Below are 13,316 nucleotides of genomic sequence, written 5' to 3' on the forward strand. Positions count from 1 at the left end.
CGCTCTATTGGACAGGCTGGAGTGCAGTGGCACAATCTTGGCTCACTGCAACCTCTGCTTCCCGGGTTCAAGCGATTCTCCTGACTCAGACTCCTGAGTAGCAGAGATTACAGGCATGAGCCACCATACCCGACTAATTTTTGTAATTTTAGTAGAGAGGGGGGTTCACCATATTGGCCAAGCTGGTCTCAAACTCCTGACCTCAAGTGATCCGCCTGCCTCGGCCTCCCAAAGTGCTGGGATTACAGGCATGAGCCACCATGCCTGGCTAAGGAGTCAGATGTTAAAATTATAGATTTGCCTATGTAGATGTCATTTCTAGTGGTTTTTCTTTTCTTTTCTTTCTTTTTTTTTTGTACATCCAGATTTTCATCCGGTGTCAGTTTCGTTCTACCTGGAGGACTCTTTAAATTTTTTTTTGTGTGTGGTGTAGGCTGGTGGTAGTGAATTTTCAGCTTTCGTAGAATTTGACATTGACATTTTCCCCTCAGTGCTTTTAAGATGTTGCTCCACTGCCTTCTCACTTGAATGACTTTCAATGATATAATCTTTCTGGTTTTTGTAAGAACTACGACTTTTTCTTCTGATTTTGAGATTTTTTTCAATAAATTTGAGCAATTCATTTATGAAGTGCCTACTAAATATGGTTTTCTTCAGGTTTCTTGTGCTTGGGGTTTATTCACCTCCTTGGATAAGTAGGTTAACAATTTTCACTATGATTGAAAAATGTCATTGTTTCTTAAATACATTTTTCTTCTTCCCCAGTCTTTTTGGGAACTACAATTACTTGTCTATTAGGTGTCTTAAACTTGCACTATCATTCACTGATGCTCTGTTCATTAAAAAAACAAAAAATTGTTACCATGAGTTGTATTTTAGATATTTCAATCATTTGAGAATTTGTGTTTCTTTTTTTTTTTTTTTTTATTTTTTTGAAACAGAGTCTCACTCTGTCGCCCAGGCTGGAGTGCAGTGGCATGATCTTGGCTCACTGCAAGCTCCACCTCCCGGGTCCACGCCATTCTCCTGTCTCAGCCTCCTGAGTAGCTGGGACTACAGGTGCCCGCCATGAGGCCTGGCTAATTTTTTCTATTTTTTTGTAGAGACGGGGTTTCACTGTGTTAGCCAGGTTGGTTTCGATCTCCTGAACTTGTGATCCAGCTACCTCGGCCTCCCAAAGTGCTGGGATTACAGGCATGAGCCACTGCACCTGGAGGCTTTGTGTATCTTAATCTTTTTTTCTGCAGTGTCTAATCTGCTGTTAATTGCTTCCAGTTAATTTATTATCTCAAATGTTGTAGTTTTTAATCTCCAAAGTTAGATTCTGACCATTTTTATATGTTCGATGCCTCTGCTTAATTCTTTGGACCCATAGAATATTGTCATAATTATCATAATAACTGTTTTAAAGTCCTCTGTGTCCTTTTTTTTTTTTTTTTTTTTTTTTTGAGACGGAGTCTCTTGTTGCCTAGGCTGGAGTGTAATGGCACGATCTCAGCTCACCGCAACATCTGCCTCCTGGGTTCAAGCAATTCTCCTGCCTCAGCCTCCCGAGTAGCTAGGATTATAGGCATGCACCGCCATGCCCAGCTAATTTTTGTATTTTTACTGGAGAAGGGCTTTCACCATGTTGACCAGGCTGGTCTCGAACTCCTCACTTCAGGTGATCCACCTACCTCAGCCTCCTAGAGTGCTGGGATTACAGGCATGAGCCACTGCGCCTGGCTGTCCTCTCTGTTAATTCTAACATCATGTTAGGTCTGGTTCAATTTTGATTAACTGATTATTTCTCCTCTTTATGGGTCATCATTTCCTGGCTCTTTGCCTATTTGGTATTCTTTAATTGGACGCAGGACATTGTGAAGTTTACCTTTTTGCATGCTAGCTATTTTTAAATTCCTTTTTTTCCCTTGCCAGCAGGAAGTTATATTTTATAATTCCTATAAATCGTCTTGAATTTTTTCTGGGGTGCACTTAAGTGACCTGTAAACAGTTGGATCCTTTTGGATCTTGCTTTTATGAACTTTTACGTGGTTCAGGAGTAGTGCTCAGTCCAGGGCTGATTATATCCCGTTACGAAAGCATTATGAATTATGAATAATTCCAGTCTGACTGGTGCGAACAGATACTGTTTTCTGCACTGTGTGAGTACCAGACGCCATTCCATGATTTTCTTGGATGTTTCTTTCCCTGGTACTAGTCAGCTACTCTTTTCACAATCATGCACTGACTAGTGCTCTGCTGAATACTGGTGGCAGAACCTGTAGATATGCCCAGATTCTCTCTGCTTAGTTATCTTCTCACTGGATCTTTGTCCTATGAACTCTGTCTTGCTCTCCCCAGACACTTAGCTTCACTTCCTCAATTCAGGGAGTCTGCCACCGATCCTTTCCTTTGTGCCTAGCCTGGAAACAATTCTGCACCAGGCTGGCATTCCCTTCCATCCCACATGGAACTGGGGGTTCAGTGTAACTGAAAACATTTGGGCCATTACATTCAGTTTGAACCAGTTGATTTGCATGTCTGTAAAGGAGTTTGGAAAATGAACCCTAGGGCTAATGTGAATGGTGGACAAAATCAGATCTAGAAGTACTGAATGTATCATAAGCTAAGCAGAATTTTTTAAACTAACAGCATTAGTGATTCAGGTGGAATTTCTTCCTCTTCCCTAGGTTCAGTTTCTGGCGAAAGCATGTAGTTTGTTTTGTTTTGTTTTGTTTTCTCACTGTCAACATAACCTCATTTGTTGCATCTGTTGGAATGTTTATTACTCACTTGGTGAGTCTGGTCTACATAGAGATTCAGCATCCAGGAGCAGGGCCACTGTGAGCCTGTCAGTCAAGGAAATGTGGGAAAGAAAAATCCCATTGGGGTTTATTTATTTGTTTGTTTGTTTATTTATTTATTTATTTGTAGAGGAGTCTCACTCTGTCGCTCAGGCTGGAGTGCAGTGGTGTGATCTCTGCTCACTGCAACCTTGGCTAATTGCAACCCCGGCTCACTGCAACCCCCGCCTCCCAGGCTCAAGCAATTCTCCTGCCTCAGCCTCCCCAGTAGCTGGGATTACAGGCACCCGCCACCACGCCCAGCTAATTTTTGTATTTTTAATAGAGATGGGCTTTCACCATGTTGGCCTGGCTGGTGTCAAACTCTTGACCTCAGATGATCCACCCACCTCCATCTCCCAAAATGCTGGGATTACAGGCATGAGCTGCAGAGCCTGGCCTAAAAATATTACTTTTGCAAGGCACAGTACAGGTCCCGGAAGGCTCTCACCTACTTTCCCACCCTTTCCCAACCTTGTCTCCTGCTTTTGCCTTCTATTCTCCTTGACAGGTCTGGGGTCACTGCATCCAGGGCTTGCTTTGCCTTCTATTCTCTGGAGGGAGCACTTAGGCATTTGAGTGCCAGACTGCTGCTTGGAACCACTGAGTGGCCAGCACTGGTGTAGCTGCAGACCAAGGCGTCTGAATCCTCAGGGATCTGCCCTTTACCCAGGTCAAAGGTCCAAGGGCTCTCCTCACAGCTTTCTGCCAGCCCACTCCAGATATACACATCTTCCTGGAGGTTCAGTATCTGCCCAAGAGCCAGCACAAATGTCATGGATCAACCGTGACTTTATGATTTTTTGTCCGGACTTCATGGATCCAGCAGGAGTATAGACGAATGTGAAAAGGTTATTAGTTCTAAAGGTTATAAACCCATAGAAACACACCAGAACTTACCTCCCACTCTGGAAGGTGAATGGTGTGGGCTGGAGGGGTTGTTGCTGCCCTTCAGGCCAAGCACTAATTCCTCCAGTATCACAACCCTGCCCTCAAGGCAGATACGTTGATGAGGAGACAATGTATTACCATTACGCTTGTAATCCCAGTGCTCTGTGAGGCTGAAGTAGGTGGATCACCTGAGGTACGGAGTTCGAGACCAGCCTGATCAACATGGGGAAACTCCCGTCTCTCCTAAAAATACAAAAGTTAGCCGAGCATGTTGTGCACACCTGTAATCCCAGCTGCTCGGGAGGCTGAGGCAGGAGAATCACTTCAACCTGGGAGATGGAGGTTGCAGTGAGCCGACATGGCACCACTGCACTTCAGCCTGGGCAACAGCGAGATTCCATCTCAAACAACAACAACGAGAACAACAAAAAACAACAAGACAAAAGAAAAAACATATCTATCTATCTATCTATCTATCTATCTATCTATCTGTCTGTCTGTCTGTCTGTCTGTCTGTCTATCTATCTATCTATCTATCTATCTATCTATCTATCTATCTATCTATCTATATCTGTTCTTATTTGGTGTGAATATGGAATATTGACTCCATATCCTTGGCTTGAGATCCAGATGCAGCTTCTGATTGGTTTTCTCAGGCAAATTAACCTGTTCCACATCTGTGCTCCGAGACGGAGGGCAGCCAAGCAGGACCCCCAGGAAATAACTCCTGAGTTTTCAGAGGTGTAATCACATTGTCAGCCCATGGAGAAATTCCGGCATTGGAAGAGAATGAAGAGAACTTTGTGAGATTTCCTGATCTAAAACTTCACATTGTTGTGTCGCCCTCAACCTCCCTTGCTGAAATGACTGCCCGGTGGCAAATGTGCCCTTCCCTCCTCACCACTCTGACTAACAGGACAAGGAATGAGGTTCGCTGTGAGCAGGTTTGTTGATTAGCAATGGCATTCCTTTCATGTTTCTTTAGAATCACCTACGTATTTCCAACATTCAGGAAAGCAAGGGTGTTGTCGCCCGATTTCAAACCGGGGACCTTTCACATGTGAGGCGAACATGTCATCACTCCACTACACAAACCCCTCCCAGCTCCTGGCACAAGACACATTCCTGAAAATGTTAGCGTCTACTGTTTTTAACTATTAGAGTTTCCAATATAAGAAATTCGACTGCTTTTCAAAATTTGAGTGAAAAGATGCCAGGAATCACAATCCCTCAGGCAGACAGGCTGAACCCTCATTTTTAGTTCCACGCCTAGCCCCGAAGCCAAGACCCTAGGGACCCCCAATCTGGCTTCGGCATGCCGCATCTCATGCAGGGTTTCCAGGAACTGAGTGCCCGTGTTTGGCAGATTTCCCGGCTGACTCTCTCTGGCTCCCAGAAGCTTCAGGAGCTGGTGGGTTTTGAGCGTTGGAGCCCTGAATGCTCCGTGCCACACAGGAGTGTGGACCCGCCCCTGCAGGGCTGCTGACTGCGCCTCGGGGGCCTTTTCCCTGGTGCTGGCCATCAGGGCTCTTGGCTCTTGACAGGAGAGCATGCTTCAGGTCCTTCCAGGAACCATAGGACCCTCCCTGCCTGCCCTTCTCTCGGGCCGAGGGGTCTGACACACAGGCTTTTCCTTGCCAGCCCTTTGGCCTCAGCACTTCGAAGTCTTCCAAAGGGGATCCTTCACTGCCACTCTCGCTTAGTCTGTTCGACTCAGTTTAGGCTGTATTTATTCGCACATTGAAGTTTTAGCAGGTACTGTAGCAAAGCCTGTGTCTCAAGGCATTTGACTGTTTGAAAATATAGAACATCCAACCCAGGCCAAACTGTGCTTCTTGGCCTGCATTGAATTGAAGAGCAGGCCACAAGTTTTATAGAACACAAGGGTTTCAGAGCCATCACCGCTGAAGGACACAGGAGCAGCCTATTCAGATTTCATGATCACAGGATCTCCACCTCCATCTTGAGATTTTTTTTTTTAAGGGCAGTTTTATTGCATTCTTTCATAATCCTTGAAACTTTTTATTTGCCTTTTTGATGTTCCTGCTCAACAGGTCTTGAAGTGAATTGTAACAAAGAGGTAAGGGCAGTTTTCAGAGAAAGGCAGTGTCTGTGAAGTTTTCAAGTTTGTTTCACAGCAAAAGGTCAACAGGCAGAATTTCCTTTTGCTGAAAGATGTTAATGTTGTTTCTAAGGTGTTCTTTAGACATTAGCGTAGAAACAAATTTGGGGAAGAAAGTGCCATTTTCTCCAGCAGTTGCTTTTCTTACTGCAGCGGTTACCATGTTTCCTTCACATCCGAAGTTCGAATGCTCCCACGCTGGGGAAAGTGACTGAATGTTCGCTGGATGCCAGGCTGCAGTGTCCAGCTTTGTTCTGCTTTGGTTCAGACTGGAGACTGGGACTGGACTGGACTGTGTCTCCCTCACTAGAGACTGGGAGCCCAGTTCCAGATGAGGCAGGCATCATGGGAACTTTTGATTAGGCAATTTTGTGGCATCTTTTTCTGCTTTCTTCCCTCTGAAATCTCTTTCTCTCCTCTCCACTGACCCGGAAGAGAGGATTCACCGTCTTTCTGACTCAGAACATTTTGGGGTCCTTCCTGGACAGAAAAAAAAAAGGCAATTGCCCTTTACCCTACAGGAGCAGAAAGGGCTGCAGGTATCTGGAGACCCACAAACTCACTTCGTGGGCCACTGAGTATCTGTGCCCTGTGGGATCCTGTCATACCCAAAAGTGTGCGGCTTGAAGCTTCTCTGCGGACTGAACAGGAAGTGTGGGGTTCCTGACTCTTCCAGAGGAGCCACACAGAGAGGTCTTAGCATGTCTCTGGACCTTGAGCAGAGGCCAGAAAGAGGCTTGAAGGTGAGGGCAGAGCCAAGAAAGGGTGGAAAGACAGGCCAACCCACTCTCCCAAGGGTACCTTCTTCAGGACAGTCATTCAGTGATCAGGAAAGGAGAGGATTGTGTAGAGCAACATCTTTACTTCAAAACACGAATTCCCGCCTAGATGTGGAATCCGAGTAAAATATTGGCATTAAAAAGAACTCTGGTTGGCTGGACAAGGTGGCTCATGCCTGTAGTCCCCCTACTTTGGGAAGCCTAGGCAGGCTAATCCCTTGAGCTCAGGACTTTGAGACCATTGTCGGTAAAATGGCAATACCCTGTCTCCGTGGTGGTGCCCCTGTGGTCCTAGCCACTCCAGAGGCTGAGGTGGGAGAATCACTTGAGCCCAGGGGTTTTGAGGCAGCACTGAGCCATGATCACGCTACTGCACTCCAGCCTGGGTGACAGAGCAAGACCTTACCTTAAAACATACAAAAACCTGCGATTTGTTTTCTCTGTGTATTGCAAGGATGAGAACAAAAGAGTTCCAACTAAGATGGAAACAGTGCAGATGTGAAAGGTTTTAGGGGAAACCTGTGGTGTTCTGTCAGGGACCACAGGCCTTGCTTAAAAGAAATTTCATCCAGGCTGTCTGGTTTCCTGCATGTCTCTCAGGCCTGCTGTTGGTGGTCCCAGGGGCTGAGCGCTTAGCCCCTTCCCAGCTTGGGTGCTTCCCCTTTTGCCTTCTCCCAGCATCCTGGTCCACTCCCATGGCTCCTGTGGCCATCTCTCCAGAGCCATGCTGTCACCTCGAAATGGGGCATCTCTAGATTGGTTTTTTTCATTAAACTGGGATATGAATACATTTATTAGGATGCTCACAAAATAAATGACACATGAATTAGCACTCCCCTCATGTGATAAAGAATACACATGACCCACACTGTGGCAGGAAACAGGGGTAAGGGCTATCAGAGCTGGGACTAAGTGTCCACTGAAGAAATCTCGATTCATCAGAAAGAGGTTGTTTCCTCGGATTCCATCATTTCTGCTGTCGCTACCAGCCAGGTCTCCACAATCTTTCAGAATCCTTCATTCCAGCACCAGTTCATGTTCTTTGCCCTTGCCACTCCCGACTCTTTCAAGACCTGAGTCCACTGACCCATGTCTCACTCACCCGCCTCTGAAATCTTGCATCTCATCTGTTTGGTATGTTGCTGCCCGGCCGCCATCAGCGGCACAATTGTCAGGTGGAGGAAGAACATACAACATCTTACAAAAGCAAACAACAGGGCTACATTAGTAAATGACACTTGGACATAAACGAAACAACCTCACAGAAGACATGCTTCCTCCCAATATGATCCATAGTCCCCTAGAAGCAAAGGAAACCCCTCGATCATTTTCACATATGAATGATTCTGTATGCCAGGCACAGGGGTATATAGTGGGTGGTGTTTACTTCCACTGTACCCTGCACACAGTCGAAAGTTAGTGACTGGAAGCTAGAACCAGGTCCGTATCCCTGCTCCCATCAGGTTCTCCTGGCCCTTCTTGCCTTTGATGGTGCCACCACTGTACTTCTTCTGTTCTGAACATTTCTTCATTTTTCAATGGAGAGGATAAGAGGAGAAGGATGGCAGAGAGAGGGTGGGCAGGGAGAAGTGGGAAAACAACCCTGTAAAACAGAACAAAAACTGTACAAAACCCCAGAAACCAGACTTAGTACTATAATATTTTATAACAATAGAAAGCAGCTGAAAATAACCTCAGGGGGAGGAGTCAGCAGAGATTGTGCAGCAGAGGCCACAGGTTTAGACGCCACAGGTTTAGACTAGGAGCCTTTCAATGGAGTGCTGAATGGACTGAATCAGCCTTCTTTGATGGTGACAGAACAGGTGATGACAGGCCTGGAGACCCCACAGGCCCGCCCCAGGGCCTGCCTGGAGTGCACAAACATTCCAGGCAGACCCAGCACATTCTCGTCTTCACACAGTAGTGGGAGGTGCAGAATGTTCCCTAGCAGCGTGGTGTCTGCAGCCACCACAGTGAACTCACAGATGCCTCTGTTGAGGGTTTTGATGGCCTCATTGGCTCCTGTCTGAAGCTGCTTGCGATTCCAGTGGCTCCGCACTCCTCAGGGAGCACAGCGGACTTCAGAGCGTCTAGATCAGTTTTGACTTGTGCATTTGGCAGCCTTCGTGAGCACTGCGGGCAGGTTCACCTTTTGGAGAAACCTTCGGAAGGCAACAGGAATGAAAAACGCTTGCTGGCACTTCCCTGGTGGCCTAGTGGCTAGGATTCGGTTCAGTGCCGCGACCCGGGTTCGATTCCCGGTCATGGAATATGTGTTTTGTAAGGTCTCCAAAAAGCAGGCAATCTTCCCCCGTTTTGCTGGAACTTGCGATGTGCCCCGAGGCTCAGATGCAGGAGACGTTCTGTAGTCTTGGGTTTCAGAAAACTCTGGTGAAGAAGGGGAGTTAATGGCGACCCTCGGCCTGTTTCTCATGCTCCCGACTGAAAACCTTGTTACCTACTCTTTTCTCCCTTGGGCACCCTAGCACTCCTGTTCTTTTCATATCTCCATTTCTCACACATCAGTATTGACTTCAGAGGTCGACTAAGCAGCTTGTTCAAGGTTATACAGCCATGCATTGATCCACAGCTGGGTGGGGCTCCTGCCTTATTTGCTGGGCTGTCATTACTGACAGAATGAGTTCTGCGTCTGGCAATGGCTGCTTGCTGCTTTCAGAGTAACTCTCCCACAGATAACGACTATAAATTAGAAACATATATATATATATATATATATTTGAAGGTGCTGGAAGACTGAACAAAAGCAGGCAGACATGTGGAAGAACGGCATGTAGTGAGTTTCCCATTTTGCAAACTTTCGGCAGAGAGCTGTTAACCGAAAAACCACACAATTTGTGAGGTTACAGAGGAGAATTTATTTCTTATAAAGAGTTACAGCGTGTAAGGTGGTCATCCTGACAGGCTGGGAAACGCAGGAAGCCCAGAAGCAGGCACTTTGAGGGAGGGAGGGGCAAGACAGGAATTTAAGTTGAATGGGTTGGCCTAACATACATATTCAACAAGTTATAGGAAGATTCATGAATATTTATGAAGGGGATCCTGATGCATGCTTATTGAACAAACATTCACATAATATACAACCTTGTTCACCTTGTTATGGATACTTAGCATTTAAATGCATTACAATTAGTCCCTATACACAAAGGTCTTTTCAGGACACAAAGGCACTCAAATGCACAGATACTGTAAAACTGACAGAACCAGTCCATGGTCGCTGGTCTTCTCATCAGAAGAAAGTTACTGAAATCAGTCTCTTGTCAGTCAAGGCTGTAGTTATGGCTTGTGGAACAGCGGGGTTCAGTATCTGGTGAGGGGTGAGCAGCAAGTGCTTCAACACTCCCTATTCTCAAGGCCAGTGCTTGTTTAGCTGCTAGAAAAAAAACCTTGTGGCAGTTAGAACATAGTTTATTCTTTGCATGTAGGGGGTGCATGAGTTAACCTTGCCTGGCATGGTGTCTTATTTATCATTTGGTGTCTTATTGCCATAAAGAGTCCGTTCTGTCAGCGTTATGATTTCTGTGATAACATTAATATCGGTCAGTTTTGTCTAAACTGCAAAAGGCTGGGAATATAATAAGGCTTTTCTGGCCTCCTGTTCCTTCTTGGCCTGGGAGTCAGTTTTGAAGGTTTGCCTAGGGTCCCGTTGGCCAACAGGGGTCCATTTAGTCAGTTAGGGGACTTAGGATTTTATTTTTAGTTTATAAAACAAACTTTGCTCCACCTTACTTGGGTTAGTTAAATTACAATACAAAATCAAACTGTCTTCCTAGGTTAAAGAAATAGAGGACAAAGTTTAGACAACCACAGCAGTTGGAACATCAAGGGGTTAGGTAGAGTCTCAGAAAAGAAACAGCACAGTAGGATGACTACAGTTAATAGCAGTATATTGTACATTTCAAAGGAGCTAAGAAGAGAGAATGTGAAATGATCCCAACACAAAGAAATGATAAAATGTTTGAGATGATGGATATCCTAAACATCCTGATTTGATCATTATACATTGTAGGCATGTATCAAAATATTATATATACTCCCCTAAACATGTATAATTGTTTTGTATCAATTAGAATATAAAACTTAAAATAATAATAATAATAATCAAAGAGGGCGGGAGAGAACTTTTGGAGGTGGCAAATAGTTTGGTTTTTTTTTTGAGATGGAGTCTCCCTTTGTTGCCCAGCTTGGAATGCAGTGGTGCGATCTCAGCTCACTGCAGCCTCTATCTCCTAGGTTCAAGTGATTCTCATGTCTCAGCCTCCCGAGTAGTTGAAATTACAGGTGTGTGCCACTGTGCTGACCAATTTTTGTATTTTTGGTAGAGATGGTATTTCACCATGTTGGGAAGGCTGGTATCAAACTCCTGACCTCAAGTGATCCACCAGCCTGGGCCTCCCAAAGTGCTGGGATTATAGGTGTGAGCAACCGCACCCAGCTCAATAGTTTTATTGTGTACATTGTGGTGATGATTTAATGGGTCTATACTTATTTCCAAACTCAGCAAGTTGTGTTCATTACATATGTACAGCTTTTAGTATACCAAGCATACATCAATAAATTGTTTTAAGAAAAAAGTAAAGGGCCGGGCACGGTGGCTCACGCCTGTAATTCCAGCACTTTGGGAGGCCGAAGTGGGCGGATCACAAGGTCAGGAGATCGAGACCATCCTGGCTAACACGGTGAAACCCAGTCTCTACTAAAAATACCAAAAATTAGCCAGGCGTGGTGGCAGGCGCCTGTAGTCCCAGCTACTGGGGAAGGTGAGGCAGGAGAATCACTTGAACTGGGAGGCAGAGGTTGCAGTGAGCCAAGATCGTGCCACTGCACTCCAGCCTGGGTGAGAGAGCGAGACTCCCATCTCAAAAAAAGAAAGAAAAGAAAAGAAAAGAAAAGAAAAGAAAAGAAAAGAAAAGAAAAGAAAAGAAAAGAAAAGAAAAGAAAGAAAGAAAGAAAGAAAATAAGAAAATACAGTTATTGTAATTGTCCTGTGATGAATAGATGCCAAATAAAGACAAATACAAAATCTAAGAAAACACAGAGTATTTGTTGATAAATAGATTTCTACAAGAATATTCATGCACAGCAGTCTTCATAATAGTCCAAACTAGAAATAACCAAATTGTCCACCAACATATTCCAATATGTGGTGTATTCACATATTGGAATAACACTCACCAGTAACATCCAAATAAGCCAGATACATATAATAATATGAATACACTTCAAAGACATGAAAAAAATGCATAACACAAAAAATGAATTTATGTGAATTTGAAGAAGAGAGCAACATAATCTATGATGATAAACATCAGAATAGTGATTAACTAAGGGGAGAAGGGTGGGATTGCCTGGAAAGGGACTCTACAGACCTTTTTAATTTTTTTTATTTTTTAAATATGAAAAAATAATATTTATAGAGATGGGGATCTTGCCATGTTGCCCAGTCTGGTCTCAAATTCCTGGGCTCAGTCAATCTTTCCACCTCAGCCTCCCAAGTGCTGGGATTACAAGCATAAGCTACCGTGCCTGGCATCTACAGACCTTTTTGGGACGGTGGAAATTATCTATAATTTAAACATGTCAAGAAAGATGAATGAGGAACTGCTAAAGTACAGCCGAGATCATCTCATGCTGTACCCTTAACATCTATTGGATATTACGGTGAAGGGCTTGAGGATAACACCATTTTCATATTATACTGGGATTATGGGGGATATTATGAACAGTGAGAAAAGTTATGATTCATTGCCCACTTTTACTGCTGCTGACTCTCTAAGGCTTCTTGGCATTGGAAGAAACCAAGATTATTACTAATCTTTGGTCCTTGCTTGTACCTTGTAAAGTTTGTGTCTTCTAGATTACAATAATTCCGTGTAAAGATGATGCTGGCACAAGGCTTTCAACCCATCCCCTCTTCTGACCCAGAAAATAAAGACATCCTGCCTTTGGGCCTTTTAGAACAGGTATCCAGAGAGTTTACTTCTCCAATGTTAGGCAGGGTCTGTGCCCATAACATCAGCAGGAAGCAGTTACAGAAGATGAACCTCCACCCTTCTGCAAGCCCCTTAAGATTAAGGAGGAGTATAGAATCTCTGATGGGGAAATGAGGTAGGAGACCAGTAGGTGTTGTTTTCCAGTCACAACCCCATTGAGCAGAGCAGGATCTGGTCAAAACAGGGCGCAGTGAAGAAGCCTGCTGGAACCAGCAGATGATGACGAAAGTGACCTCTAGTTGCCCTCACTGCTTATGAGCATAAAGACACTATCACTTGGACATGGCCAGTTTACAAATGTCATGGCAACAAACCTTGGCAATGACCTGAAAGTTACTTTATATGGTTCTGGAAACTCCCTGCCCCTTTTCCAGAAAGTTCTGAATAGCCTGCCTCTTAATAGGCATGTAATTAAAAGTGGGTCTAAATACAACTAGCTAGCAGCCCACAGGCACCAACTCTGGGCACACTGCCTATGGATTAGCCCTGCTCTGCAAGAAGCAGCACCAGTTCAATAAAAGTTGCTTTCTCTCGCCAGCGACTTGCCCTTGAATTCTTTCCTTGGCTACAACAGTCTGGGAGAAATTTCACAGGCTACAAACCAGTTTTGGGGCTCGCCTGCCCTGCGTCACTGTCATTGTTTCCTTGGGTTTCCCAGGAATGTACATGTGTGACACTGCTGCCCTGC

Source organism: Macaca fascicularis, chromosome 1, assembly GCF_037993035.2.
Source record: "Macaca fascicularis isolate 582-1 chromosome 1, T2T-MFA8v1.1".
NCBI classification, from domain to species: Eukaryota; Metazoa; Chordata; class Mammalia; order Primates; family Cercopithecidae; genus Macaca; species Macaca fascicularis.